This window comes from Scyliorhinus torazame, chromosome 5 (assembly GCF_047496885.1).
Source record: "Scyliorhinus torazame isolate Kashiwa2021f chromosome 5, sScyTor2.1, whole genome shotgun sequence".
Taxonomy (NCBI): Eukaryota; Metazoa; Chordata; class Chondrichthyes; order Carcharhiniformes; family Scyliorhinidae; genus Scyliorhinus; species Scyliorhinus torazame.
Window position 1 is genome coordinate 91383088 of NC_092711.1, and position 25364 is coordinate 91408451.

Consider the following 25364-nt stretch of genomic DNA (forward strand, 5'->3'; position numbering starts at 1 on the left):
CAACTAACACTGTCTGTTCCCATAATAAGTCAGGCTGCAGTTTGTGAGTGAAAACATCATTGGATCAAATGTAATGATGATACAGTAAGCATCTAGAGAACCAAAACTAAATTTGGTTTTCAAATAATAGTGAAGTAGTCATGGTTTGTTGACCACATAATATAATCCGCTTCTGGTGTGTGTTACTCTGTCCCATTAGACAATAACCTTAAAAAAAAAAATTAGTATACCCAATTCATTTTTTTCCAAGGGAAATTTAGTGTGGCCAATCCACCTACTCTGCACATCTTCGGGTTGTGGGGGTGAGACAGACACAGACTTGGGGAGAATTTACAAACTCCACACGGTCAGAGACCCAGGGCCAGGATCGAACCCGGGACCTTGGCACTGTGAGGCAGCAGTGCCATCGTAGCACAGTGGTTAGCACAGTTGCTTCACAGCTCCAGGGTCCCAGGTTCGATTCCCGTGTTGGGTCAATGTCTGTGCGGAGTCTGCACATTCTCCACATGGGTTTCCTCCGACAGCTCCAGTTTCCTCCCACATTCCTAAGCTGTGCCGGTTTGGTGGATTGGCCATGCAAAATTGCCCTTAGTGTCCAAAAAGTTTAGATGGTGTTACTGGGTTACTGGGATAGGGTGGAGGTATGGGGTTAGATAGCGTGATCTTTCCATGGGCCTGTGCAGACTCGATGGGCCAAATGGCCTCCTCCTGCACTGTAAATTCTATGATTTATGATCGAGCGTTAAGCACTAGGTGGTCACCATGCCGCACCCTTTATTAGGCAATAACCTGCCTGTTATTCCAATTCTGGTGTATGTTACCATTGCAGGTCCTGGGCTGATTGGAGTCTGGTACAATAAACAGAGTCTGGTTCCAGTGCCTCTGAGGTCATTTGACCTGCATGTAAGCTGACATTAATGGAGACAAAAGGCCCAGTAAATATCCAATTGTAATAGGAGGACTAGGTGTAAGGAAGCAATGATATTTTGAGGTTTCTGTGTTGTGGTGAGTGTCACTGGGAGGTGTGTGATAAAATAGGAATGGAAACATGACAGAGACACGTGTGACTGACTCCACCTGACTGAGAGCTGTTATACCCAAGGGGACAGCAATGAGGACATGGGGAACTCCAGAGATTTCTGATATTCGAGGTACATCTGTTAGAGGAGCTGAAAATATTCAGTTCCTCCTCATAGTTCTCGAGTTACACAGTCACACAGGAAATGTATCCGACAGCTCATCAAAACCAAAGTTTTAATCTTCTCTTTGAGACACTGTGATTGAAAAGGTCAAATGTTAAAACATCAGTTTGAGCAAAATTCAGAATGTCACAAAGGTGAGTGAACTGTCCAATTAACCCCATTCACCATAACTCTGCCAATTTACCGTCCACAAGAATTTATCCAATTCCCTTTGAAATTTACTGTTAAATCTGCTTCCTGCAGCCTGTCAGTGTGAATTCTAGATCACATCACATCACTGTGTAAAAACAATTCTCCTCAACACTTCCTTGGGTTCTGTTCTAAAATATCTTAAATCTCTGTGTCCTCTGGTTACAAACCCTCCTGCTCTTGGGAAACAGTTTCTCCCCATCGACACTATCACAAATCTTTCCTCATTTTAAACACCTCTATTAAATCTCCCCTTCACTTTCCCTGATCTCAGAGGGACAATCCCGGTTTCTCCTGCTCTGAGTCACAGGGACTCGAAACGTTAACTCTGCTTCTCTCAGTACCGATGCTGCCAGAATGGCCCAGTTTTTCCAACATTTTCTGTTTTTCCAACATTTTCTGTTTTTCTCCCTCTTTTTCCTTCTTCAATCTATCACAAACACTTCATGATTTTGAACACCTCAATTAAATAGGAATAGGAGTGAAATATAGATGGAAGGAGAAAGAAAGACTGATAGAAGAACTGAGAGATTTAAAAAAACAGAAAGGCGAGGTGGCAAGAGATAAAAGCTGAGAAATAGAGGAAACAAGTAACACAGAAAGAATGGTATAAAATATAAGGGAGCAGGTTATCCGTTCCCAGCTACAGAGAGCAGAGGGAACTCAGTGACTGATCCACAAACACAGCCGGTTCTGTCCGGGAATGGAGACTCTGAACGGAAATAACCGGCTCATTTGTAAATGTCACCACAATGTGATCTGTGTGACTCTGCCCTTACTCTGTGGGCAGATATAGGCTGCACTGACAGATGTTCTCACCAGTTTGTGGCCCTTGAATTTATTTTCTGCTCAGAAGTCAGATGTGCTGTTTGGAACCGGCAGCAGAGAAACAGGAAATTGTGTTTCCTGAGAATGAAACAGAAGGCGTCAGTTTCACGTTATCACCGTGAACAGTCTTCCTGCCTGTGATGGTGACCTCACTCTGACAGCATCAAGAACAACCACACAGATTGCTGCCGGTCTCAGCATTACATTCACCTCACTTCCCATTTTAAACATTAAAATATGAGGTTATTTAATTTTTTAACATGTTCTCTGAATTGGAAGATGGACTGAGGATTATCACTGGGAGAATTAAGGGGACATTATACAAAATTAAATTTCCCTCAAAGAGGGTTTTTAGAAAATAGGAGATTAAAAGTGAGTCAGGGCCAATCAGAGAGAGAGAAAGTGAGAGGTAGAGAGAAAAAGGATTGAGTCTCCAGAAATGAGATGTTCACTCAGAAAGCGGAGAGGTTCAGTGTGTTCGGTGCTTCTTCAGAGAGAGATAATGAGAGAGAGAAACGTTTAGTGAGTTTAGGCGCTCTGTGAAATAGAAAGGTTAAAGGAGTGAGTGTGTGAGAGAAAGATAGAGAATGGTTGGAGGTATGTGAAACGAGTGAGTGAGAGCGGAGAGACGTTAAGTGAGAATCTGAGAGAGAACAGAGATGTTCAGTGAATGAGAGACAGAAGAGCAGGTTCACACACCCGAGGATCACTGAGAGCGATCAGAATAAGGAGTCCACCCAGAAAACGGCCAATAGGAATCTTCAGCTGAACACATCACTCATTCTTAAAGGGACAGTCGGGGCTCTGACACTGTTCAGCTCCCAGTTAAAGGGGCAGACACATCAATAAAACTAGAAATTCTTGGACACAAGCTGCAGCTCCTTCTTTATCTGGGAATGAAACTATTGTCTAATTCTCCCTGCTGTTACCAGGTTCCTGTGATGCCCTCCTGCTGCTATTTTAATGCAAACTTCCAGCAATCTATTTTAAGTAGGTTTCAATTCAATGAATTCATTGTGACTGTCACACAAACACAATAAAATGTTTTAGACGGATTCCGATGCATTTTCAGCCTGGAAACTGAAACCAGCTTTACATTCAATCAGGAACATCACAGCTTTACACCAATCACTGATTTGACAGCACAGTAGCCTAAACAGCAGGCCTGATGGGATGCATCCCAGAGTGTTAAAAGAGATGGCTAGGGAAATTGTAAACGCACTAGTGATAATTTATCAAAATTCACTAGACTCTGGGGTCGGTCCCAGAGGATTGGAAAGTAGCAAACGTGACACCACTGTTTAAAAAAGGTGGTCGGCAGAAAGCGGGTAATTATAGGCCAGTAAGCTTAACTTCGGTTGTAGGGAATATGCTGGAATCTATCGTTAAGGAGGAAATAGCGGGGCACTTGGAGGGAAATTGTCCCATTGGGCAGACGCAGCATGGGTTCACAAAGGGTAGGTCGTGTCTGACTAATTTGGTAGAATTTTTTGAGGATGTTACCAGTGCAGTAGATAACGGGGAGCCAATGGATGTGGTATATCTGGATTTCCAGAAAGCTTTTGGCAAGGTGCCACACAAAAGGTTGCTGCATAAACTAAAGATGCATGGCATTGAGGGTAAAGTGGTAGCATGGGTAGAGGATTGGTTAACGAACAGAAAACAGAGAGTGGGGATAAATGGGTGTTTCTCTGGTTGGCAACCTGTAACTAGTGGGATCCCTAAAGGATCAGTGTTGGGCCCGCAGTTGTTCACAATTTACATAGACGATTTGGAGTTGGGGACCAAGTGCAATGTGTCAAAGTTTGCAGACGACACTAAGATGAGTAGGAATGCAAAAAGTGCAGAGGATACCGGAAGTCTGCAGAAGGATTTGGATAGGTTAGGTGAATGGGCTAGGGTCTGGCCGATGGAATTCAATGTTGCCAAGTGTGAGGCTATCCATTTTGGGAGGAATAACAGCAGAATGGATTATTATTTAAATGATAAGATGTTAAAACATGCTGCTGTGCAGAGGGACCTGGGTGTGCTGGTGCACGAGTCGCAAAAGGTTGGTGTGCAGGTGCAACAGGTGATTAAGAAGGCTAATCGAGTTTTGTCTTTCGTTGCTAGAGGGATTGAGTTCAAGACTAGGGAGGTTATGCTGCAATTGTATAGGGTGTTGGTGAGGCCACATCTGGAGTATTGTGTTCAGTTTTGGTCTCCTTACCTGAGAAAGGACATATTGGCACTGGAGGGAGTGCAGAGGAGATTCACTAGGTTGATCCCAGAATTGAGGGGATTAGATTATGACGAGAGGTTGAGTAGACTGGGATTGTACTCATTGGAGTTTAGAAGGATGCGGGGGGATCTTATTGAAACATATAAAATTATGAAGGGAATAGATAGGATAGATGCGGGCAGGTTGTTTCCACTTGTCGGGGAAAGCAGAACTAGGGGGCATAGCCTCAAAATAAGGGGAAGTAGATTTAGGACGGAGTGTAGGAGGAACTTCTTCACCCAAAGGGTTGTGAATCTCTGGAATTCCTTTCCCACTGAAGCAGTTGAGGCTCCTTCTTTAAACATTTTTATGAAAAAGATAGATGCCTTTCTAAAGAATAAAGGGATTCGGGGATATGGTGTACGGGCCCGAGAGTGGAGCTGAGTCCACAAAGATCAACCATGATCTCATTAAATGGTAGAGCAGGCTCGAGGGGCCAGATGGCCTACTCCTGTTCCTAGTTCTTATGTTCTTGTAATACGGATCAAGGCTAGCAGCGCGGGTTTAATTCCCGTACCGGCCTCCCTGAACAGGCACCGGAATGTGGTGACTAGGGGCTTTTCACAGTAACTTCATTGAAGCCTACATGTATAAGCAATTATTATTATTACATTTCCAGCATTCACCATTGTTCTTCCCGACTCTGAACACAGTTGTAAAGGAGACTTCTGTTCCGTGTCTAGGGGTTCTGAGATGTGGAAGAGAGTGGCTGGAACATATTTCTTACACACCTCAAGGTTAACCCACACGGAGACTTTGCTGACAGTGAAGAGAGATGAGAAAGACCAAAGTGCCATTTATCCCTCTCAGTGTGACCCTGAAGGACTGTGTCCAGGCTGAAGTTCTGTTCCTGCCGTGTGATCCTCCCCCAGATTGTCCTTTCTGAGCTCAAGACAGGTGATGTTCAACACTCAGATGGGAAAGACAAAAATCTGCACAATGTTTCAAACAAAGCAGATTTATTTCACATTTATTCAGAATAATAAACCTCATCAGTAGATTAAGGCAGTCAGAGTGAACATTATTCAGTCCTGGACATGATTAACAGCATCAATAAGGGTATAATCTAAACCTTGTAGTCGCTTGTGAACTCGCTGGTGTGTTAGCAGGTGGGATGAGTGAGTAAACCTCTTTCCTCAGACATTGCAGTTGAATGGCCGCTCCCAGTGTGAACTCGATGATGTTCCAGAAGATAAGATGAGAAAATTCCTTCCCACATATGGAGCAAGTGAACGGCCTCTCGCCACTGTGAACTCTCTGGTGTGTCAGCAGGTTGGATGACTGGCTGAATCCCTTCCCACACACAGAGCAGGTGAATGGCCTCTCCCCAGTGTGAACTCGCTGGTGATTAAATAGGTTGGATGAACGAGTGAATCCCTTCCCACATACTGAGCAAGTGAATGGCCTCTTCTCACTGTGAACCTGCTGATGTGTCAGAACGTGTGAATCCCTTCCCACATTCAGAGCAGGTGAATGGCCTCTCCCCAGTGTGAATTCTCTGGTGGTTCAGTAGGGCAGATGGACGGCTGAATCCTTTCCCACACACAGAGCAGGTGAATGGCCTCTCCCCAGTGTGAGCATATTGGTGTGTTAGTAAATCCTTTTTGTTTTTAAAGCTCTTCTCATAGTCAGGACAGTTAAAAGAGTTGTTAGCAGAGTGAACAAGTTGATGTGTCTGCAGGTGGGATGACTGAATGAATCCTTTCCCACACAGGGAGCAGGAGAATGGTCTCTCCCCAGTGTGAATACGTTGATGGTCCAACAGATCCTTTGTACATTTAAAACTCTTCTCACAGTCAGGACATGTAAATGGTCTCTTATCATTGTGAACAAGTTGATGAGTCATAATGTGGGATGACCGAGTGAATCCCTTCCCACAAACAGGGCAGGTGAATGGCCTCTCCTCAGTGTGAACTCGCTGGTGTGTCAGAAGGTTGAATGAATGGGTGAATTCCTTCCCACAAATGGAGCAGACAAACGGTTTCATCCCAGTGTGACTGCGACGATGAACTTCCAGTTGTGATGGGTACATAAGAACATAAGAACTAGGAGCAGGAGTAGGCCATCTGGCCCCTCGAGCCTGCTCCACCATTCAATGAGATCATGGCAGATCTTTAGTGGACTCAGCTCCACATTCTGGCCCGAACACCATAACCCTTAATCCCTTTATTCTTCAAAAAACTATCTATCTTTATCTTAAAAACATTTACTGAAGGAGCCTCTACTGCTTCACTGGGAAAGGAATTCCATAGATTCACAACCCTTTGGGTGAAGAAGTTCCTCCTAAACTCAGTCCTAAATCTACTTCCCTTTATTTTGAGGCTATGCCCCCTAGTTCTGCTTTCACCCGCCAGTGGAAACAACCTGCCCGCATCTATCCTATCTATTCCCTTCATAATTTTATATGTTTCAATAAGATCCCCCCTCATCCTTCTAAATTCCAATGAGTACAGTCCCAGTCTACTCAAACTCTCCTCGTAAACCAACCCCTTCAGCTTTGGGATTAACCTAGTGAATCTCCTCTGCACACCCTCCAGTGCCAGTACATCCTTTCTCAAGTAAGGAGACCAAAACTGAACACAATACTCCAGGTGTGGCCTCACTAACACCTTATACAATTGCAGCATAACCTCCCTAGTCTTAAACTCCATCCCTCTAGCAATGAAGGACAAAATTCCATTTGCCTTCTTAATCACCTGTTGCACTTGTAAACCAACCTTTTGCGACTCATGCACTAGCACACCCAGGTCTCTGCACAGCAGCATGTTTTAATATTTTATCATTTAAATAATAATCCCTTTTGCTGTTATTCCTACCAAAATGGATAACCTCACATTTGTCAACATTGTATTCCATCTGCCAGACCCTATCCCATTCACTTAGCCTATCCAAATCCCTCTGCAGACTTCCCAGTATCCTCTGCACTTTTTGCTTTACCACTCATCTTCGTGTCGTCTGCAAACTTGGACACATTGCCCTTGGTCCCCAACTCCAAATCATCTATGTAAATTGTGAACAATTGTGGGCCCAACACTGATCCCTGAGCGGCACCACTCGCTACTGATTGCCAACCAGAGAAACACCCATTAATCCCCACTCTTTGCTTTCTATTAATTAACCAATCCTCTATCCATGCTACTACTTTTCCCTGAATGCCATGCATCTTTATCTTATGCAGCAACCTTTTGTGTGGCACCTTGTCAAAGACTTTCTGGAAATCCAGATATACCACATCCATTGGCTCCCCGTTATCTACCGCACTGCTAATGTCCTCAAACAATTCCACTAAATTAGTTAGGCACGACCTGCCCTTTATGAACCCATGCTGCATCTGTCCAATGGGACAATTTCCATCCAGATGCCTCGCTATTTCTTCCTTGATGATAGATTCCAGCATCTTCCCTACTACCGAAGTTAAGTTCACTAGCCTATAATTACACGCTTTCTGCCTACCTCCTTTTTTAAACAGTGGTGTCACGTTTGCTAATTTCCAATCCGCCGGGACCACCCCAGAGTCTAGTGAATTTTGGTAAATTATCACTAGTGCATTTGGAATTTCCCTAGCCATCTCTTTTAGCACTCTGGGATGCATTCCATCAGGGCCAGGAGACTTGTCTACCTTTAGTCCCATTAGCTTGCCCATCTCTACCTCTGTGAAGACCGCCCAAAAAACCTGTTCAGTTATTCAGCCATTTCCTCATCCCCCATTATTAAATCTCCCTTCTCATCCTCTAAAGGACCAATATTTACCTTAGCCACTCTTTTTTGTTTTATATATTTGTAGAAACTTTTACTATCTGTTTTTATATTCTGAGCAAGTTTACTCTCATAATCTATCTTACTCTTCTTTATAGCTTTTTTAGTAGCTTTCTGTTGCCCCCTAAAGATTTCCGAGACCTCTAGTCTCCCACTAATCGTTGCTACTTTGTATGCTTTTTCCTTCAATTTGATACTCTCCCTTATTTCCTTAGATATCCACGGTCAATTTTCCCTCCTTCTACCGTCCTTCCTATTTGTTGGTATAAACCTTTGCTGAGCACTGTGAAAAATCGTAACTGAATCCCTTCCCACAGTCTGCACATTTCCACAATTTTTCCATGGTGAGGGGTCTTTGTGTCTCTCCCGGTTGAAGCTTTGTCCACACACAAACAAGCGTTTAATTTCTCCCTGCAGCGAATGATATGATACTTTTTTTGAGGCTGTGTGACTGGTTCACACTCTCTCCACAGTCAGTGGACTGGAAAACTCTCATTGGGGGTGGGTCTCGGTGCTTTTGCAGTCACACTGCTGAAACAGAACAAACACTTCTCCTTCCAAATTCAAAGAATGAAGATATTGAGCTCTTAATCAATTGAGTGACTGTCAGATTTCGATGTGATATTTGGTTTGAGTTTTCTGTCGGCCAATCCTCCACTTCCAATATCCTGTAAAAGGAGTTTACAAAAGGCATCACCTGTCAATCCAGGGTAGAAATTCTGAACTGACAATTCTAGTTTCTCTCTTTTGGTCCCCTAAAGCTGTAAATCCCCGTCCCACACACTCTCCCTGAGCTGAAATCCAAACCCATCTCACCATCTCTTTGCTTTTCTCCCTCCCTCTCCTCTGCCTGGGTTCAGTTCTCCAGCTCCTGTCTGCAGACTGACAATCAAACCAATGGGTCTTATTGGGGGGTTTGGGTTCTCACCATTGTCCCCGCTCGCTGCGGATCTCATTCAGCCTGTGGGAGCCGCACTCACTCTCACTGCGGCTGCGCTCAGCCCGGAGCAGCACCGCGCATGCTCCACAGAGAGGCGACTTCCGGGGGCGGGACATTCGGACGCCTGCGCGTTCTGGCTCCTGTGATGGAGATAGGGCGTATTCATCCGCGCCAGGCATTCCTGGTAGGCTTATCCGCCATTATTCCGTTACGTTCCTAGGGGTGATAAATTGGTTCAGGCACGTTTGATACAGTTCGGTGTTTGTACCGAATGGGGCGGCCGCATCGGTGTTTTTCTCTCTGAACGGTCCCTGTTGACGACTGTCATCTGTTTCGGGGTCGATATGCCGCAGGGCGCCTGCGCGGCCGCCACCTGTCTCAGGTGCAGCAGGGCGCCTGCGCGGCCGCCTCTTTCTCAGGTACTGCAGGGCGCATGTGCGGCCGTCCTGGACCCGGAAGCCGGAAGAGAGAATCTTGTGAATTTCTCTCCTGGACTGAGAGTGAAAGTCCTTTGGAAACTCCTTCAGGAAGTGGAGGATTTGCCAACGGGAACTTCAAACCAAACATCACATCATCATCTGACAGACTTACTCGATTCATTAGGACCTGAATATCATTGGGAGGTAAAATGGTTTGTCTGTTCTGTCCGTGGATAAAGATTTCAGATATCAGAGTGACTGGGAAACTTATAATGACCATTGCAGGTTAAATTTGAGACTAATTACACCGATCACATTGGAGAAGTTAAATAATTTGCTGTTGTACTCTTATGTATGCAGGTAAATTTTAAAATGACCGCATTAGCATACTTGGCAGCTAAACTGGGCAAATGCTGACCTTGTTAGTAGTGAGTTACTATCCCGGATTTTATTAAAGTTTGTTGTTCGTATTGCATTTCATTCAGCTCATCGTGGCTACAAAATAGGTAGTCAGCCTAATCTCAATTTCCAGATTGTGGTATGTAGCTTTTTAAGTTACATCAATTCAAATGTCTATCTGAATACTTTATAAATGTTATGAGGGGTTCTGCCATCATTTCCGGCAGCATGTCACAGATCCTCACCACCCTCTAAACCTCCTAGTCCTTCCCTAAATCTCTGCCCCCTTTTATATGTATCCCTCAACCAAAGGGAATTGGACCTTCCTATCCAATCTATTTAGATCCCTCAGAAATTTAAAAATATATAAATTTATATATTTTTCCAATTAAGTGGCAATTTAATTTGGCCAAGCCACCTACCCTGTACATAGTCATAGAATTTACAGTGCAGAAGGAGGCCATTCGGCCCATCGAGTCTGCACCGGCTCTTGGAAAGAGCACCCTACCCAAGGTCAACACCTCCACCCTATCCCCATAACCCAGTAACCCCACCCAACACTAAGGGCAATTTGACATGGCCAATCCACCTAACCTGCACATCTTTGGACTGTGGGAGGAAACCGGAGCACCAGGAGGAAACCCACGCACACACCGGGAGGATGTGCAGACTCCGCACAGACAGTGACCCAAGCCGCAATCGAACCTGGGACCCTGGAGCTGTGAAGCAATTGTGCTATCCACAATGCTACCGTGCTGCCCCAAATTTGGGTTGTGGGGGTGAAACCCACACAGACAATAGGAGAATGTGCAAACACCTTACAGACTGTGACCCGGGGCCAGGATCAAACCCGGGTCCCCAGCACACAGGCACAGAGTCACTGTGCCACCATGATCCCCCAGAATTTTATACATCTAGAATAATCTTTATTATTGTCACAAGTAGGCTTACATTATCACGGCAATTAAGTTACTGTGAAAATCCCCTAGTAGTAACACTCTGGCACCTATTCGGGTATGCAGAGGGAGAATTCAGAATGTCCAATTCACCTAACAAGCACGTCTTTTGGGACTTGTGGGAGGAAACCCATACAGACACTGGTGAACGTGCAGGCTCCGCACATAGTGTCCCAAGTGGGAATTGAATCCCGGGATCCTGGTGCTGTGAAGCATCAGTGCTAACCACTGTGCTACTGTGCCACCCATAAAACAGTTCCGCTCCATGTTCTCCGATTAAAGAAGCTGAAGCGCGCAGAGTGGGTCTTGAACCCACGGCCCTGGGATTAAGACTCCCATGCTCTGCCGACTGAGCTAGCCAGGCTGCTTTTCATAATTTCATTGTGGTCTCTCTTCAGTCTTTTCTGTTCCAAAGAAAACAGCCCCAGTTTATCCAAACTTTCCTCAGAGCAAACATTGTCAATTTCTGGCTGATGTTCGTAAATCCCCTCTGTACTGCCTTCATTGGCCGGGGCATTGAGTATAGGAATTGGCAAATCATGTTGCAGCTGTATAGAACCTTATTTAGGCTACACTTGGAGTATAGTGTTCAATTCTGGTCGCCACACTACCAGAAGGAAGTGGAAGCTTTAGAGAGAGTGCAGAAGAGATTTACCAGGATGTTGCCTGGTATGGAGAACATTAGCTATGAGGAGCGGTTGAATAAACTTGGTTTGTTCTCACTGGAATGATGGAGGTTGAGGGGAGACCTGATAGAGGTCTACAAAATTATGAGGGGCATAGACAGAGTGGATAGTCAGAGGCTTTTTCCCAGGGTAGAGGAGTCAATTACTAGGGGGCACAGGTTTAAGGTGCGAGGGGCAAGGTTTAGAGGAGATGTACGAGGCAAGTTTTTTTTACACAGAGGGTATTGGGTGCCTGGAACTCGCTGCCGGAGGAGGTGGTGGAAGCAGGAATATTTAAGGGGCATCTTGACAAATACATGAATAGGATGGGAAGAGAGGGATACGGATCCAGGAAGTGTAGAAGATTTTAGTTTAGACGGACAGGCACAGGCTTGGCGGCCGAAGGGCCTGTTCCTGTTCTGTACTTTTCTTTGTTCTACTCTCTCGAGTGCAATCTTCCTGTGTACAGGAATCTAGCTCTGGCCTAACTAGTCCTGTCCTGCCATTTATCATGTAATCCTTTGCCTTGTTTTCCCTCCAGCTTTCTTCCTCACTATCAAGTGTTTAACCATTTTTGTGTCACAGGTAAACATCTTATTCATGTTCCCACATTTACTCTCAAATCAATGATGTAAACCAGGAGTGAAAGGCCAATACTGATTCCTTTGAAACCGGCACTGGAAACAGCCCTTTGATTTTCTCTATTCTTTATGGGATGTGAGTGTCATGGGCAAACCAGCTGGGTTGCCCATTCCTAATTGCCCTTAAACTGAGTGGCTTGCGAGGCAATTCAGAATTAACCACATTTCAGTGAGTTGGCCAGATCAGGTAATGCCAGTGCAGATTCGATGGGCCGAATGGTCTCCTTCTGCACTGTAGATTCTATGATTCATTCTGATCTTGGGTCACTCTCTATGTGGAGTTTGTACATTCTTTGTGTCTGCATAGATTTCCTCCGGATGCTCTGGTTTTCTCCCACAGTCCACAGATGTGCAGGTTACATGGATTGGCTGTGTTAAATTGTCACTGGGAGGGGTTGTGGGGATAGGGTGGGGAATTCGCGAAGGTTGGTTGCGCTTTCAGGGGGTTGCTACAGACTCACTGGGCCGAATGGCCTCCTTCTGCACTGAGGGGATTCCATGATTCTACATTGGATCCAATGATATGTTCACTCACACACTGCAGCCTGACTCTTATTATGGGAACAGGCACTGTGTTTGTTACTCTCAAAGTGAGTGAATCCTTTGCTGTTTCTCCTCTGGGCCCCATCTCCACTATTATTGTCTGATTGTCCCACTGAGACTCTCACTGTTATTATTGGACAATCAGCGAATCAGCCTGAGCCTGTGGCCGCTCTCATGATCTGTAACCGTCACAATGTCCGGGTGATTGACGGCAGCTCCCGACCAATAGGAAGAGGGGGGCGGGTCTGGAGGACCGACCGGGAGCGGCTGGTCCTCCAAACAATCGGAAAGATTGAGGGGCGGGGTCCGCTGTGATTGAAGCATGCGCAGTGTGGGTAATGACAAAGCAGAAGGGCGTCTTCTTGAGATCCGAAATTGGTAAGTGGCGTTTAACAACATGTAGGGAGCGAGAGATCGCGGCGGTGGGCGGAAACGTTGTATAAAGCTGTTGTAAGCCGCAACCCGCGGAAATATTGACGGGACCCAGTTTGTACCGAGCGGGGCTGCAGCTCCTCAAATTCGGCTCGGGGTAACGACCGCCATCTTTATTGGATGTGCATCAGGGCGCATGCGCGATTGTCATCTTTGTCGGGGCGATGTTTCAATGAGTGGGAGGAGCTTGTTGCCCATTGTTCAGAATGGAGACAACTTGTCCATCAAACTGGATTAGTCTTTGAGTCCCAATGTCTTATTGATGATGCAAAGCGGTGGTAGAGGTGGAAAGAAAAGGAAGCCAATCCTGCTCTCTGGATTTCACTCTCATTTCACTGTCTCCGTGTGTTTCCTCCGGGTGCTCCGGTTTCCTCCCACAGTCCAAAGATGTGCAGGTTAGGTGGAGTGGCCATGCTAAATTGCCCTTAATGTCAAAATGGTTTGGGTGGGGTTACTGGGTTGAGGGGATAGGTTGGGAAGTGTGTATTTAAATAGAGTGCTCTTTCCAAGGGCCGGTGCAGACTCGATGGGCCGAATGGCCTCCTTCTGCACTGTAAATTCTAAGATTCATTGGACCTTCTGTCCCATGTGTCCAAAGCTCTGCAGCTCTGTTCAGTCACATGAAGACCCAAGGCAGAAACTCCCAACCCTGAGTAGACAACACCCTCAAATCAAGGGACTGCTGAGGACAAGAGGGACAGTGTGCAGCAGGGGGGGGTGAGCGGTCATCCTGGACCAGGAAGCAGGAGGGGAGAATGTTGTGAATTTCTATCCTGGTCTGACAGTGATTAATGTTGGAAACTCCTTTTACAGGGGATTAGTAGGGGAGGATTTACACACCGCAAACTCAAACCAGGAGAAATATTTATCTTTCCTGAATTTCATTTCTGGACTGACAGTGATGCCTTTGTAAACTTCTTTCAGAGGGGCTTAGAACGGGGTTTGCAGACAGGAAACTCACAACCAATCCTTACATCAAATTCTGACAGCACCATTCGGACCTGGAGATTATCGACCTTTGTGTGTAAACATTGAGTTCAGATCATTACCACTCACTGTGTAAAACCTCCCCTGTAGATCTTGCTCACAATCATAAATCTGTGTCCCATAATCCTTTTATAATCTGCTATTGAACAGCTTTTCTTTATCTTTTGTACAGGCCAAGAGTCCACCCAAGATGGCTGCCACACACGTACCCATACACTCAGAGTAAAACAAAAACAGTTCTTTAGTCATCAGGTAGCTAACCCGTCTCCCTCCCACCCCCTATATGTCTACATTGTGCTTCATAAAGAAAATCTCCCTTCACCCCAAACAGAAAAACAGATTTTATCAGAAAATATCAAAACTATATAGAGGAAATCACAACACCCATCCCATCGCATAGGAAACGTAGATCTTGTCCAATACAGATAACTGGACTCCAGTTCATGTTTTACGATGTTCTCCTCCTCCAGTGTCTCAAAATGGAAGTCCTATGCGAGCTGCAGCTTTGCGGGTATACCATCCCGAATCAAACTCCTATCTTACACAGAGCAGCCTGAAGCTTATGAAAGGCCGCTCAGTTCCTCACCAGCCAGCTCCCACATCTTGGTGAATCCTCACTCGGATAACTGAGTGAATCCCTTCCCACACTTAGAACAGGTGAATGGTCTGTCGCCGGTGTGACTACGGTGATGAGTCCCCAGCTCACATGGGGATCTGAATCCCTTCCTACAGTCCCCACATTTCCATGGTTTCAGCAAGCTGCTGGTGTCCTTGTCCCTCTCCACGTTGACGATCAGTTTATGTCTTGTCCCCACAGAGAGCATGTGTACGGTCTCTCCCCGCTGTGAATGGTGTAATGTTTTTTCAGACTGTGTGACTGGTTAAAGCTCTTTCCACAGTCAGTTCACTGGAACACTCACTCGAGTCGCGTGTGTATCGGGTATTTTTGCAGTCACACTGATCTTGAAAACCTTTTCCTACAGACAGAACAGACAAACATTTCTTCTTCCACATTCACAGGCCAATGATATTCAGGTCCTGATGAATGGAGTGACTCTGTTAAATCTTGATGTGAAGTTTGATTTGAGTTTCCATCTGTAAATCCTCCCCTTGTAATATCCTGTAAAAGGAGTTTACAAAAGTCATCACTAGGGGCAGTGGTTAACCGAGGACCCGGGTTAGATCCCGGCCCTGGCTCACTGTCCGTATGGAGTTTGCACAGTCTCCCCATGTCTGCGCGGGTCTCACCCCCACAATCCAAAAAGATGTGCAAGGTAGGTGAATTGGCCATGCTAAAATTACTCTTTAATTGGGGTAATAAGAATTTTGTAATAATTTAAAATAAAAAATTACAGCCATCACTGTCAGTCCAGGATAGAAATTCTGAACAGACAATTCTAGTTTCTCTGGAACATTTTGCCACGTCCCACACACTCTCCCTCCTCCCTGGGCTGAAATCCAAACCCATCTCCCCATCTCTTTCCTCACTCGCAGTTTTCTCCCTCCCTCTCCTCTGCCTGGGTTCAGTTCTCCTGTCTGCAGACTGACAATAAAATCAATGGGTCTTATTGAGGTTTTGGGGCCTCCAGCGGGTGTTAGTGAATCTTCCCCGCCCACCTGCCAGGGTTTCCTTCCTTGCCAGAGATCAGAGTCCTCATTGATGATTTGAGCCCAACCTGGAACCACGGTAAATCGCCCCTTAATTGGGAGAAAAAAAATTATGTGAAGGTTCACGGTTCCACAAAGTGTTTCCAACTCCCCACCCGTCTCCTTAACACAGGCATTGTCAAAGTCGGGGGCGCGACCCGCGGGTGGGTTGTGGGCAGGTGTCGTGAGGGCCGCGGAGCCATCCGTCACGGCGCTCCCAAACACGCAAATCCGTGTGCAACAGCCGCAGCAGCCAACTTTTAATAATTTATTTACACGCACAGTAAGATCTACTCATGCACAACAGTACTACCAACTAAACTATCTCTAATGCTAACGCCTATACTTAACTTCGGGTGCCCACTTAGTCAGAGGAACAATGGCTGTTGTTCGGATCTGAGGCTGTTGGGTTCGAAGGTATACAGGAGAACAGCTAAGGTCGTCCGTCTGATAGCGAGCGTTGACCTTGAACTGAGTTGCTTCTGGTGATGCTGGTGGAAGGGTCTCTCCGCTTCGAGAGCCAATTCAAAGAGAGCGATTCTCTCGTGGGGGTTCGGCGGGAGCGGTGCGCAAGTGATTTATGGGAGGTAAGTTTTTCCTTTAAAACACTTACCCTCACAGGAGCAGGCCTTTGGATTTCGGTGGGAGCGATGTGCAAGTGATTTCTGGGAGGTAAGTTTTTCCTTTAAAAACACTTACCTTCACAGGAGCAGGCCTTGGGATTTCGGCGGGAGCGGTGCGCAAGTGATTTCTGGGAGGTAAGTTTTCCTTTAAAAACACTTACCTTCACAGGAGCAGGCCTTGGGACTTCGGCGGGAGCGGTGCGCAAGTGATTTCTGGGAGGTAAGTTTTTCCTTTAAAAACACTTACCTATGTTATCTATCTTGACTTCCAAAAGGCCTTTGATAAGGTGCCTCACGGGAGACTGCTGAGTAAAATAAGGGCCCATGGTATTCGAGGCAAGGTACTAACATGGATTGACGATTGGCTGTCAGGCAGAGAGTTGGGATAAAAGGTTCTTTTTCGGAATGGCAACCGGTGACGAGTGGTGTCCTGCAGGGTTCAGTGTTGGGGCCACAGCTGTTCTCTTTATATATTAACGATCTAGATGACGGGACTGGGGGCATTCTGGCTAAGTTTGCCGATGATACAAAGATAGGTGGAGGGGCAGGTAGTATGGAGGAGGTGGGGAGGCTGCAGAAAGATTTAGACAGTTTAGGAGAGTGGGCTACATCCTAGAGTTCTAAAGCAGATAGCTGAAGAAATAGTGGAGGCGTTAGTTATGATCTTTCAAAAGTCACTGGAGTCAGGGAAAGTCCCAGAGGATTGGAAAATCGCTGTTGTAACCCCCCTATTCAAGAAGGGAACAAGGAAAAAGATGGAAAATTATAGGCCAATTAGCCTAACCTCGGTTGTTGGCAAGATTCTAGAATCCATTGTTAAGGATGAGATTTCTAAATTCTTGGAAGTGCAGGGTCAGATTAGGACAAGTCAGCATGGATTTAGTAAGGGGAGGTCGTGCCTGACAAACCTGTTAGAGTTCTTTGAAGAGATAACAAATAGGTTAGACCAAGGAGAGCCAATGGATGTTATCTATCTTGACTTCCAAAAGGTCTTTGATAAGGTGCCTCACGGGAGACTGCTGAGTAAAATAAGGGCCCTTGGTATTCGAGGCAAGGTACTAACATGGATTGACGATTGGCTGTCAGGCAGAAGGCAGAGAGTTGGGATAAAAGGTTCTTTTTCGGAATGGCAACCGGTGACGAGTGGTGTCCCGCAGGGTTCAGTGTTGGGGCCACAGCTGTTCTCTTTATCTATTAACGATCTAGGTGACGGGACTGGGGGCATTCTGGCTAAGTTTGCCGATGATACAACGATAGGTGGAGGGGCAGGTAGTATGGAGGAGGTGGGGAGGCTGCAGAAAGATTTAGACAGTTTAGGAGAGTGGTCCAAGAAATGGCTGATGAAATTCAACGTGGGCAAGTGCGAGGTCTTGCACTTTGGAAAAAAGAATAGAGTCATGGGCTATTTTCTAAACGGTGACAAAATTCATAATGCTGAAGTACAAAGGGATTTGGGAGTCCTGGTCCAGGATTCTCTAAAGGTAAACTTGCAGGTTGAGACTGTAATTAAGAAAGCAAATGCAATGTTGTCTTTCATCTCAAGAGGCTTGGAATACAAAAGCAGGGATGTACTTCTGAAGCTTTATAAAGCATTGGTTAGGCCCCATTTAGAATACTGTGAGCAATTTTGGGCCCCACACCTCAGGAAGGACATACTGGCACTGGAGCGGGTCCAGCGGAGATTCACACGGATGATCCCAGGAATGGTAGGCCTAACATACGATGAACGTCTGAGGATCCTGGGATTATATTAATTGGAGTTTAGGAGGTTGAGGGGAGATCTAATAGAAACTTACAAGATAATGAATGGCTTCGATAGGGTGGATGTAGGGAAGTTGTTTCCATTAGCAGGGGAGACTAGGACCCGGGGGCACAGCCTTAGAATAAAAGGGAGTCACTTTAGAACAGAGATGAGGAGAAATTTCTTCAGCCAGAGAGTGGTGGGTCTGTGGAATTCATTGCCACAGAGGGCGGTGGAGGCCGGGACGTTGAGTGTTTTTAAGACAGAAGTTAATAAATTCTTGATTTCTCAAGGAATTAAGGGCTATGGAGAGAGAGCGGGTAAATGGAGTTGAAATCAGCCATGATTGAATGGTGGAGTGGACTTGATGGGCCGAATGGCTTTACTGCCATTCACTGTTATCGATCTTGACAAATGAAGGGGTGGGTGCCCTGATGGCTGGGCGTGTCTTAGGTGGCTGTTGGCCTTGCTTTGTTTGTGCTTTTTGGTTGGGGAACTGGCACCAGGATGTCTGTAATAGTATCGGTTACCAGAGTGTCATTCCTTTGTTTCCCGGAGATGGGCCAACAATATGCTAATCGACCCATAGTTTCAATCCCGTCTGGGAGCTGTTTCCCAAATATGCATTCAGGCTCTGTGTCTACTTGTTTTCTAGTATTGTCCACAGTTCCCTATGTTCTTTGCGAGTGTCCATTTTGTATTCTGGAAGTGGCTAAATGATGAAGTGGAAGTCTCTTTCTCCAAGAATGGCGAATGATCCAACGATGGTTTCACCGCAGCTGTAACTTCAACCAAGAATGTCAGCGTTTTTAATCTTGATTTTAAACATTCCAAGTGCCTGCAGGTTGTATTTGGAAGCTTTATCAATTAATTGATTGATTTTTAAGTGTCTTTTATTTTTTAATATTTAATTGTAATGTTTGGGCGAAATGTGATAACTCCAATTTCTAGAGGATGAAAACATTTTCAGTTTCTGCATTTTTTTCCTGTGAAACCTTATCAAATAACCCCCCCCCCCCCCCCGCCCCGAACTTGTAAAAAAAAAAAAAAGCCGTCTGTTGCCAGCGAATTTGCGCAATCAAAGATGCAGAAGATTTTTTTTTTAAATTCTATGTATTCTTCATGTCTGAAGGGAGGCAGAGAGTAGGTCACACCCCCTGAACATTGACATCACGGGCTTGACGCGATTGCGATTCCTCCCTTTTGTCAGCTGCAAACAAGGTAAGGGAAAATGGTGGGTCGCGAAGGTCGGCCGGCGTGGGTCGTCAAGGTCGGCCGGGTTGGGTCCCGAAGGTTGGCCAGTTGATTAAAAATGGGTACCCGGAAAAAAAGTTTGAAAAACACTGCCTGAACAGGTTGACGCATTTATTTGACTGACAAAAAGCATGGTGAAGCACTGCTGCCTCACAGGGCCAAGGACCCGGGTTCGATCCCGGCCCTGGGTCACTGTCCATGTGGAGTTTGCACATTCTCCCTGTGTCTGCGTGGATCTCAGCTCCACAACCCAAAGATGTGCAGGGTAGGTGGATTGGCCACGCTAAATTGCACCTTAATTGCAAAAAAAAATAATTGGTTACTCTAAATTTATTTCAAAAAAGGATTGTCTCTTTCCTAATGTTGACAATTAAAGGGGTGGGTTCCCCAGGAGATAGCTGACATTTCAGGGCAATGAAATTAATAATGGACAGAGATATGTCTAGTTTTGTTGCATGGTCCAGATTAGATATGTTATTTACAGTTTGTAATAAAGTAAATTTATTATTATTTCTCATCTTGTAATAAAGGACTGTGACTAGGTTATAGATTTCCAGTCATCTCTTCCCTCAGAGGGTTGTTAGTCTTTGGATTTCTCTTCCACAGGGACCAGTTGTATCTGGGGGTCATTGAATATATTCAAGCACAAGGTTGACAGATATTTTATTGACAATGGAGTTAAGGGTAATGGGGATCAGGTAGGAAAATAGAGAGAATGCTGATATGAGGAGGGATTTATTCACTCGAGGATGTGGTGAAGCTTTGGAATTGTCGACTCCAGAGGAATGTGGAGCCTCAGTCATCAGGTATGTTCAAGGCAAATATTGATTGGTTTCTAGATATTGAAGATGTCGAGGGATATGGGGATTGTGTGGGGAAAATGGTGTTGCGATCGATCGGCCAAGGATCTCATTGAATGGTTGAGCAGACTCGGTGGGCTGAATGGCTACTCTTGCTCCTATTCTAATCTCTGTGTCCTGGTCAGGGAGCAGTGAGCTGAGCTTGGATCTGTCAATCCACATGAATCAGCACCTTCAGGAGAATTGGGAGGGTGAATATTAGATACAGCAGAGTGAGAATGGAGGGAGAGTGTGTGAGATGGAGATTTAGAGCTTTTTGAGAACAAGAGAGTAAATAATGTTCGATTGAAATAGAATTGTCTTCTGAATTTCTATCCTGTACTAACTGATGACTTCTGTAAATTGTATTTAAAGGATATTGGAAGAGGAGGAATTATAGACAGAAATCTCAAACATCACGTCTCGATGTGACAAACTCACTCGATTCCTTCTGATCTGAATATCATCGGGCTCTGAATATCATCGGCGAGAAGGAGAAATGTTTGTCCGATCTGTCGGCTTCAAAAGATTTTAAACGTGCATGTAATTGGAAAAGCACCGAGACCCAAACAACACACCCGAGTGAGAGTGTTCCAGTGAAATGAAAATGAAAATCGCTTATTGTCACAAGTAGGCTTCAAATGAAGTTACTGTGAAAAGCCCTTAGTCGCCACATTCCGGCGCCTTTTCGGGGAGGCTGGTACGGGAATTGAACCGTGCTGCTGGCCTGCCTTCAAAACCAGCGATTTAGCCCTGTGCTAAACCAGACCCTAACTGATTGTGCAAAGAGCTTAAACCAGTTACGCAGCCTGAAAAAACATCACACCGTTCACAGTGAGGAGAGACAGTGCACATGTTCTGTGTGTAGACGAGGCTTCCACTGATTGTCCAATCTGGAGAGACACCAGGAGACCCAAAACATGGAGAAACCGTGGAAATGTGGGGACTGTGGGAAGGGATTCGGAGCCCCATCTGTGCTGGAGATTCATCGCCGCAGTCACACTGGGGAGAGGCCATTCAGCTGCTCTCAGTGTGGGAAGGCATTCATTGATTCATTCACCTTGCTGAGACACCAGCAGGTTCACACTGGGGAGAGGCCGTTCACCTGCTCTCAGTGTGGGAAGGGATTCACTCAGTTATCTACCCTGCAGAGACATCAGCGGGTTCACACTGGGGAGAGACCGTTCACCTGCTCTCAGTGTGGGAAGGGATTTAGTGATTCATCCACCTTGCTGAGACATCAGCGAATTCACACTGGGGATAGGCCATTCACCTGCTCTCAGTGTGGGAAGGGATTCACTCAGTCATCCAGTCTGCAGACACACCAACGAATTCACACTGGGGAGAGGCCATTCACCTGCTCTCAGTGTGGGAAAGGATTCACTCAGTTAACCAACCTACAGACACACCAGCGAGTTCACACTGGGGAGAGGCCGTTCACCTGCTCTCAGTGTGGGAATGGATTCACACAGTCATCCAGTCTGCAGACACATCAGCGAGTTCACACTGGGGAGAGGCCATTCACCTGCTCTTAGTGTGGGAAGGGATTACATAGAAACATCGAAAATAGGAGCACAAAGAGATCGTTTGGCCCTTGGCACCTGCTCTGCCAGTCATTATGATCATGGCTTATCATCCAACTCCATAGCCTAATCCCGCTTTCCCCTCCATATCCTTTGATCCCCTTCGCCCTAAGTGCTATATCTAACTGCTTCTTGAAAACATACAGTGTATTGGCCTCAACTATTTCCTCCAGTAACAAATTCCACAAGCTCACCACTCTCTGGTTGAAGAAATTTCTCCTGATCTCTGTCTAAATGGTCTGTCCTCAGACTGCGACCTCTCGTTCTGTACACTCCCACCATCGGGAAAATTTATCCTGCATCTACCCTGCCAAGTCCTGTTGGAATATTATAGGTTTCTATGAGATCCCCCATTCTTCTGAACTCCAGCGAATACAATCCTAACTGATTCAATCTCTTATACATCAGTCCCACCATCCCAGGAATCAGTCTGGTAAACCTTCGCTGCACTCCCTCTGGAGCAAGAACATAATTCCTCAGATAAGGAGACCAAAACTGCACACAATATTCCAGGTATGGTCTCGCCAAGATCCTGTATATTTGCAGCAAGATATTCCTGCTCCTGTACTCTAATCCGCTCGCGGTGAAGGCTAGCATAGCATTTACCTTCTTTACCGCCTGCTGTAGCTGCATGTGTACCTTCAGTGACTGGTGTACGAGGATACCCAGGTCTCGTTGCATAGTCCCCTCTCCTAATCTATGGCCGTTCAGATAATAGTCTGCCTTCTCATTTTGTTCCCTCATCTAAATAGTTAATATATCGGGTGGCACAGTGGTTAGCACTGCTGCCTCACGGCACTGAGGATCAGTGTTCAATTCTACCCCGGATCACTGTCTGTGTGGAGACAAGTTCTCCCTGTGTCTCCGTGGATCTCAACCCCATAACCCAAAGATGTGCAGGGTCGATGAATTGGCCACACTAAATTGCCCCTTAATTAGAAAAAAGGAATTGGGTACTTTAAATTTTTTTAAAAATCATTAATATATCTTGTGAATATCTGGGGTCCGAGCACCGATCCCTGCGGTACCCCACTAGTCACTGCCTGCCAATTTGAAAAAGACCATTAATTCCTACTCTTTGTTTCCTGTCTGCCAACCAGTTTTTTAAAATCCATATCAACACACCGCCTAATTCCATGTGCTTTTATTTTACACACTAATCTCTCATGCGGGACAAAAGCCATCTGAAAGTCCAAATATACCACATCCACTGGCTCCTCCTCGTTAACTCTACCAGTTACACCCTCGAAGAATTCCAGTAGATTTGTCAAGCATGATTTCCCCTTCATAAATCCATGCTGACTCTGTCCGATCCTGTCACTGCTTTCTATGTTTTGTGGGGCTGCACTGTTGCTTTACAGCACCAGGGTCCAAGGTTCGATTCCTGGCTTGGGTCACTGTCTGTGCGGAGTCTGCATGTTCTCTCCGTGTGTGTGTGTGTGCGTTCCTCCGGCCCCTCTGGTTTCCTCCCAGAAATCTCAAAAGACGTGCTGTTATATGATTTGGACATTCTGAATTCTCCCTCTGTGAACCTGAACAGACGTCGGAGTGTGACGACTCAGGGCTTTTCACAGGAACTTCATTGCAGTGTTAATGTAAGCCTACTTGTGGCAATAAAGATTATTATTATAAGTGCTTTGCTACAAAATCTTTGACAATGGATTTGAGACTTTTCCCCACTACCGATGTCAGGCTTACTGGTCTATAATTCCCTGTTTTCTCTCTATCTCTTTTTTTAAATAGGGGAACTACATAAGGCACCCTCCAATCTGCAGGATTTGTTCCAGAGTGTATAAAGTCCTGGAAGGTGACCACCAATGCATCCACTATTTCGAGAGTGATGCACGATCAATGACCACTAAAGCGAGGTTGTAGTCCAACTGAAGGCTTTAATAAGCTAGGTGTTTCCCCAGCAGCACAGGTACAGAAAGAAGGCTGCTGGGGCGGCACGGGCTCTTATACCTAGCCTTTCGGGGCGAAGCTACCATACTGCTTGACCAATAGGAAACATACAATATCTACCAATGGTGTTCCAGCATTACCAAGAACCGTAATACCTCTACACAGACTACCACATTCACCCCCTGTTAAAAAAGAGTCCGGCGGGGGTGGTGGCCTGATATTACAACATGGTAACGTGGTAGAAGTTATAGTTATTATGGAGGTACCGTAATACCTCCATACAGCGTTTTTGTCTTATTGTCGTAACTATTTACAGATTCACAATTAACTATATAAACTTTAAAATGAAGCAATCAGTCGATCGGGGGCCCTGGTTGTCCTCTGTGATCGTTGAAGCTCTGGTGCTGATGCCGGTGGAGGCTCGGGCGTCTGTGACTCTGGGAGCATAGCCTCGATCTCTGTGGCAGCTTCAACACCCCTAGACGGCGCTGGTGGGGAAACCGGTTGACCTGAGAAGGGAGCGTCTGCGGGGTGCGTCTGTGGGCGGGGGGGGCTTGACAGGGCCGGCGGAAGGACCGATCCTCCTGGGACGGGGGCACCTGTGAGAGGGAGGGTGGGACTGGTGGCTGGGGTGTGCGTGGGGCTGCGGCGGGTGCCAGGCACAAAATGGCGGTGCCCATCCATCGCACGTGGCGTCCGCAGGACAAGATGGCGGCACCCGGGGGCCGCATGTGGCCCTGGAGGAGGAAGATGGTGGCGCTCGCTGGCCGCATGGGGACTGTGGAGAGGGTTGTGGTGGCGGTCCGCAATCGCCACCGGAGACTGCAGCGACCGTCCGGGCCTGGCATACCACCAGGAAGTGGCCCTTTTTACCGCATCCCTTGCAGGTGGATGCGCGGGCCGGACAGCGCTGCCGGGGGTGCATGGCCTGCCCGCAAAAGTAGCAGCGGGGCCCCCCGGGGTTGCCAGGCCGCCTTGCAGCACAAGCTTGTGGGGGGGTTGGGAAATGTCTCGGGGTCGGCCACAGTGAGTGGGGGGTTCCACGCTGCCCAGGGGGCTGCCACATGGTCGGGGACGTAAGCGCGGTCAATTCGGGAAGCCACATCCAGGGAGCCTGCAATGGCCTGTGCCTCATTGAGGTCTCGGGTGTCTTTCTCCAGCAATCGCTGGCGGATTTGGGAGGACAGCATACCTGCAACGAAAGCGTCCCGGATCAAAAGTTCTGTGTGGTCGCTCGCCGAAACTTGCGGGCAGCTGCAGGTTCTCCCCAACACCAGGAGCGCACTGTAGAATTCTTCCAGTGATTTCCCCAGGGATTTGTCGCCTCGTTGCTCGCAGATGTCGGGCGTAGACCTGGTTTACCCGGCGAATATAATGTCCTTTTAGCAGCTCCAATGCAGCATCAAAGTCGTCCGTGGCCTCGATGAGGGTGTAAATTTCTGGGCTCACCCTTGAGTGCAGGACTTGCAATTTCTGTTCTCCCGTGGGTGTGTTTTCGGCTGTTCCGAGATATCCGTTAAAACACGCCAGCCAGTGCTTGACGGTTGCTGCGGAGTTT

At 46.4% G+C, this 25364-nt stretch overlaps 2 protein-coding genes and 1 long non-coding RNA gene across 7 annotated transcripts in view; 2 read left to right on the forward strand and 1 right to left on the reverse strand.

Moving 5' to 3' along the window:
* Window positions 1-25364, reverse strand: part of LOC140421474 (uncharacterized) — a 366287-nt gene that overhangs the window by 124304 nt on the left and 216619 nt on the right. The window lies entirely within an intron of this gene.
* The window catches only part of LOC140421475 (uncharacterized), an 856937-nt gene that overhangs the window by 28180 nt on the left and 803393 nt on the right, over window positions 1-25364 (forward strand). The gene's annotated exons all lie outside the window — the stretch shown is intronic.
* Window positions 9381-23539, forward strand: LOC140418924 (uncharacterized). The gene is made up of 2 exons (XR_011945425.1): window positions 9381-9798; window positions 20697-23539. It is a non-coding gene; the product is annotated as an uncharacterized lncRNA (long non-coding RNA).